The following is a 6,208-nucleotide window of genomic DNA, read 5'->3' on the forward strand; positions in this document are numbered from 1 at the left end:
TAAACTCTCAAAACGATAGGGTTTACTTGATCGACCGTTCATACGAGAATTTGAGTCATCGATTGGCCACCAGGAGGCAGCACCCGCAACAGATAATGGTTTGGGCCGCTGTAACCGCAGATGGGCGCTCTCCAATCGTTTTCATCGAGCCTGGCGTCAAGGTAAATGCGACATATTATCGGGAAAGTATTCTGGAGGTTGCTTTGAAGCCGTGGGCAGACAAACATTTCGGTGGCAGACCATGGACGTTTCAGCAGGACTCGGCACCGTCTCACAAAGCTCGAGTGAACCAAGAATGGCTGAAAAACAACGTTCCGAACTTCATCACGTCCACACAATGGCTCTCGAATTCACCAGATGCGAATCCAATGGATTATTCTCTTTGGGCCATTTTGGAGAGCAAAGTCCGAACTAAAAGATACACCAGTCTCGAGGCGCTGAAAAAAGTTATTGTCCGCGAGTGGGCCTAAATACCTGCAAGTCACATTCGGCAGCTTGCGATTCGTTTTTTGACCGTCTCAAGGCCATAGTCAAGGCAAAAGGTGGTCATATCGAGCAAAAGTGAATTGATTCTGAATTTTGTATTATTTTTACACATTTTGTACTTTGAATCAAGTAAAAGTAATTTTCCAAACTGAATTTATGGCCTTTTTAATTGGTTACACTTCGAGTGCCGAACCCTGTAGTTTAATTGTCTTGTCATAAGCAGAGATGTCTATCTCCTCTGTGTGACGAAGAGCAAGCAAAATTTCTCCCCTCGCACTGACAACTTCAACGAGAGCTCTTCTCTTTCACATTTATACACCGCTGTTGTGTAAAGTGTACACGCATCATGAGAGCGTTTGTTTATTTCCTTTTACCTCTTCCACTGAATCGCACCAAAGTGCTAGAGCATTAGCTAATAAATTCTCCGAGGTGGATGCAGATACTTTCACATAGGTGTACACGCCGGTGAGCACTCTGCTGTATGGTTTTCGTAGATGAAGCGTGGACACGCAAAATCAGCAAAATAAAACAATTTTTCGTAAAATTTTCGGTTTTCCTTGCAAATTTTTCATAGCAAGGCCAGATCTACTCTCTATTAATTGAAGTTCACAGAAGTGTTCGCTCGCCATCACGCGCCAGTGGTCACTTGGGTGTATTTAGACGAGAGCGCGTGTGAGCGATTCATGCGAAGAGAATGTGTTTCACTCGCGCCAGCTGCTTTAACCACAAGCACACACTCAAATGCTGTCTATTCGACACTGAGAAGAAGTGCGCTTTCCTCTTTGTGCGGTGCTTCGTTTTTTTCATCCTCGGTGTGGCAAAAATCTGACTCTAGCGTTTATCACTCTGGTGAAATGCCATCTCTGGTCATAAGACCTGAATCACGATGTCGATGCCGTGCATTGTAGGGGTGACCGGGACTAGTTGGCCGGAATTGCAGGTTAGCCGAGTGGCTTTTATGAGAGGGCGCAAGGCAATATCTATTGTGATTTTGGTGGAGTGTTAGGTCACTCATGTACCTACGTAATTTCAGGTGTTTTTGTGTCGTCGTTTGTACAGGAACCCGTTTATTCTATTTTCGGCATTTTTGAGTAAATTTAGGTTTTTGTACAGTAATTTGCGTAACGCGAATCAATTATCATCCGAACTCCAAAAGCATTGTTTCTGTGTTCTCTTATTTCTGTTAGTGCAAATCGTGGTTGTTCTCGGAAATATTCATTGGGGTAGGTTGGCCGAGTTTTGTACGGGGGTAGTTGGCCGAGTTGTAAATTTTGTGTATTCGTGAAATGCAAACTTTTTTCTGAGTGAACTTAAAGGTTATGCTAATGTTGATTATTATAAGTGTTGTATTCTTAGTTAATTGATATGCATTGCTTTGCTATACTTTTTGCTCGGTATTATTATTTCCTCATACATATTACTTACTACGAGTTACTACAGTTTTCTTATGAGAAGTGATATCTGCTCAATTATCTCTTGGTTTTGTCTCTCCTCTCATGATTCCAATTGATTTCCACTAATAAACGTTTTTCATTGATGCATTTCATGTGTTTCACATATTTCATCATACTCGGCCAACCTACCCCGCCCCGGGGTTAGTTGGCCGATTTTTTCCTCTACATTTGATTGTTAATAACTTTTTCCCTGATTTTTCTAGAGTTATGAAAAAAATCAAAAATGTTCTCAAAAGATCAAGACAGCGTAAACCGTATATCAAAAAGTACAACCAGAATGAATACAGAAATTCCGAAACGAAAACTTGGCTAACTAGCCCCGGTCTCCCCTACTGTTGGAGAACGTAGTGCTCATCATCGTAGAGGATTCAGAGCGATGTTTTTGCCTTTCTCATATAGAAAGGTTATGCAATCACCGTGAAAACCGACTTTTGAACCGAGGTCCGGAGGGCCGAGTGTCATATACCATTCGACTCAGTTCGTCGAGATCACAAAATGTCTGTGTGTGTATGTGTGTTTGTATGTCACTCAATTTTCTCAGAGATGACTGAACCGATTTTCACAAACTTGAATTCCCATACAAAGTTCCTGAGTTTCATGTGGATCCGACTTCCGGTTCCGGAATTACAGGGTGATATGCACCAAAAAAAGGAAAAAAATAGTCACACACGTTGCTCAAAGATGGCTGAACCGATCTTCACAAATTTAGATTCAAATGAAAGGTTTTATGACCTTATGCAATGTTCCTGAGTTTCATTTGGATCCAAATTCCGGTTGCGGAATTACAAAGAAATATGTGAAAATTTATGAAAAAATATGCAATAAATGTTCTCGGAAATTTTTTAACCGATTTTCACAAACTAAGATGCAAATTACAGGTCTTGGAAATCTTTGAAAAGTCCACGAAAAGTTGATCCAGATCCGACTTCCGGTTCCGGTATTACAGTGCGATTAGTGAACATTTTCAATTTCATGAGTATTTTTTACAATCAATGGCGAAACGAGGTGCACATTTTCATAACACTTACTGCTAAATTGATCTAGTTGACGGATCTTATTAGTTAGTGAATATATAAAACTACTTTGAAACTACTAGTCCCCGGTTTCCGCTTCCGAAAGCACCGATAATAGTGCAGAAAATCTCCATAAACGGAACTCCCGTCGATTTCTCAGCAACGGTAAAGCCGTTTTTTACGATTTATTATTCAAATTGAAGCTCTCATTGTCTTTAAACATACTGTTCAATTTCATCCTGATCCGACTTCCGGTTCCGAAGTTATAGGGCGAGGAGTGTCATAACATTCAAATTCAAAATGACGATGCAGAGGAACGGGTATAGCGTTATGGGTAAGTCGATGCCTTTCACGCAGCCCACCTGGGTTCGATTCCCAACCCCGCGCACATAGGGTCAGAAAACTCAAAGGTGAATGACAACAATGTTAAAACCTCTATAATCGAAAAAAAATGACGATGCAAAACTGGTACGCGACGGTACAAGCGGCTTTGCTCCATTCACAGGGTGCTTTGTTCAATTTCGTATAGCGTGCAGTGTTGCTGCCATATTAAAATTTATATTTTTCAGGTGAAAAATATGTAAATTTCTAATCCTTTTATTCAATTTGTACCTACTTGTTAGTGTTATTACAAGATCATGATAACGATGCTTTTCAATTAAAGTGCACTTTTTGACTTTCTCATATAGAAAGTTTACACAATATGTACTATAAAAAGGTAAAGGGGTAAAATTATTCTAGATATGACTTAAAACTGATTTAATTCGTAGGCTATATTAGTTACTTACTAAACAAACCGACTTTGGCTATACTGGTTCCAAGTTTCTGGTTCCAGAAGTACCAGCACTAGTGGTCAAAAAGTTTTAACCGAGACTCACTCAATTTTCTCAGAGATGATTTGAACGATTTACACAAACAGGCTCAAATAAAAGTTCCTACAGTCTCATAGGTTGCTGTTTAATTTCATCCGGGTCTGAAGAGTGTTTAATAGTGCGACGATGCAAAATATAGAAAAATTCTTATCAACTTGACACAACTGTTTAGAATTTGAAAAAGGTTATGCTAGTTTATACCCAAAGAAAGTTTCTTATTTTATTCAAGATTGAAACAAACTTTCTTCACAAAATCTTCTGGTGATATTTTTGAAAATATAAGTAATATGAGAAAGGCATCATTACACCACTAGGTGGATTAAACAGGTTTTTTCTTCCAATGAACACCAAGGGGACCTTAGCAAGTTTGTGTACTGCATATTCTTCGTTGACCCGGTTGTTTTGAATATTGTGCAGCAGCTGCAGTGCAGCACGAACAGTTTTTCGTCAAAAAAAAAAAAAATACAAACTTTTGGTCAGCGTACCTCTTTTTGTTGGCGACGTCCAGGTCGTTTTTGTAAACATTCCTTGATGTATATTTCGCTGTTCATTGAAGCATGAAGGGTTTCGAAATCTTACCGCAGCTTTCTTACCAAATTTTTCGACTTGATGTCTCGGACTGATTTAACACTTGCCCTTCTCGCACCGTATAATATTGTGGTCCCGGCAAGGATTTGTAATCGAGTTTCACGTAGGTTTCGTCGTCCATGATTATGAAGTTCAAATTTCCAGCAAGAATCGTATTGTACAGCTTTCGAACCCTCGGCCTGATCGATGCTTCTTGTTTCGGACTACGTTTTGGTTGTTTCTGCTTCTTATAGGTTCGAAGATTCAAACGTACTTTAGCACGAAGAACATTTGACTTCGAAGTGTTCACTTTTTTGGCCACATCCCGAACTGAAACCTCCATCTTTTGCTCGAACGCCTTCAGTATACGTTTATCCAACTGAGGGTTAGCAGGACCTTTTTTTCTACCCGTTTCCGGTTTATCCTCAAAGGTGTTATCCTCACCGAACTTCCTGATTGCATTTCGCACGGCTTTTTCACTTACTCCTTTCATTTTTGCTATCTTTCTCAGTGACAGTCCGCGTTCTGTGCACCATTTGTACACAATTTTTCGATGTTGTTCTGCTGAAAGTCCACGCATTTCGAAACAAACTAATGAAAACGAATAAACAACTGCACAAGTGGTTAGAGAAAAGTGTAAACAACAGGACGCAGCCATAAAAATTAACAGATTCAGAACCATTGCGAAATGGCAGCGGTTTTTGGTTGCGTCCATACTTTCTGGGATAGTCTTTAATTGTTTTTTTGTATTCAACGATAAATTTAATTAGTCCCACTGCCTTAGCTCTAAGATGCCAAAGGCATATTTTTTATTTTGAAGAAAAAAATAAATCTTCGAATGACCCGGAATGGTCTGAAAATATTCGGGTCCAGGGAATTTCCCCCTTTCGTCATCCCTCTGTGTGGCCCTGCGGGATGCCTCCAAAACACCTTGAACCTTACTTTTTGTAAGGCTTATAAGGGTGATTATTATGCTGGTATCTTTTCGGCAGCACTGTTTTTGACAGATCACACGTGAATCGTGTCATTGTCAAACTTATTCACTTTGGTCTATAATTTAATCATGAATCGTCGTTTGGTCTATAATTTAATTACGAATGAGCACTGGCAAAGTTGGAGAAAGATCCACTTTTTTATCGAAAAAAATGTCCACCAAATACCAAATACCTTACGCATAGACCATCTAAAGCGGAGCCGCGGCCAGCATGAAATCATCTTCAAACATAAAGTTGTATTGATCGTTCTATCGATTATAATAGATTTATTAATTTTCTCCATTTTTTTTATTTTGAATATCAATTCCATTCCATATTAATTTTAAGTCGTATATGTTTGAAGCTTGTAGGGAATAAATAAATACATGAGAGCTATTATGGAAACTTGTGCGTTTCGTTTCTGACTAATCAGTGCATTATCAGTTTATGTTGAAACACAATACCGCGTCAATGGGTTCTGAAGCACATCTTATGAAATTTTTCACCAGTTACCACTATAAACTAGTGTTACCCGAAACAACATTAAATTTTATCCATGCAATGAAAAGTTATACTCAAGGAGAGTTTTGTCTTTACTGTTGAACTCTTCGTTTGCTTAGTTATGTAGAACTGCTGACGCACTGTTGAGTCGAAGACGAAACAAAATATAAACAGTCCCGTGAAAGGTAACGGTGAAACAGCTCAGCGAGTAAGCTCGAATCGATGGTGATTTATGGAGTAATGCGACGATAACGACTTGGATGGTTCAAGTTGATGAGTAAGAGGATGTTGGGAGGATGGTTTTAGTGGATAAGTAAGCAATTGAACGATTCGGAATAGTA

This window comes from Malaya genurostris, chromosome 2 (genome assembly GCF_030247185.1).
Source record: "Malaya genurostris strain Urasoe2022 chromosome 2, Malgen_1.1, whole genome shotgun sequence".
Taxonomy (NCBI): domain Eukaryota; kingdom Metazoa; phylum Arthropoda; class Insecta; order Diptera; family Culicidae; genus Malaya; species Malaya genurostris.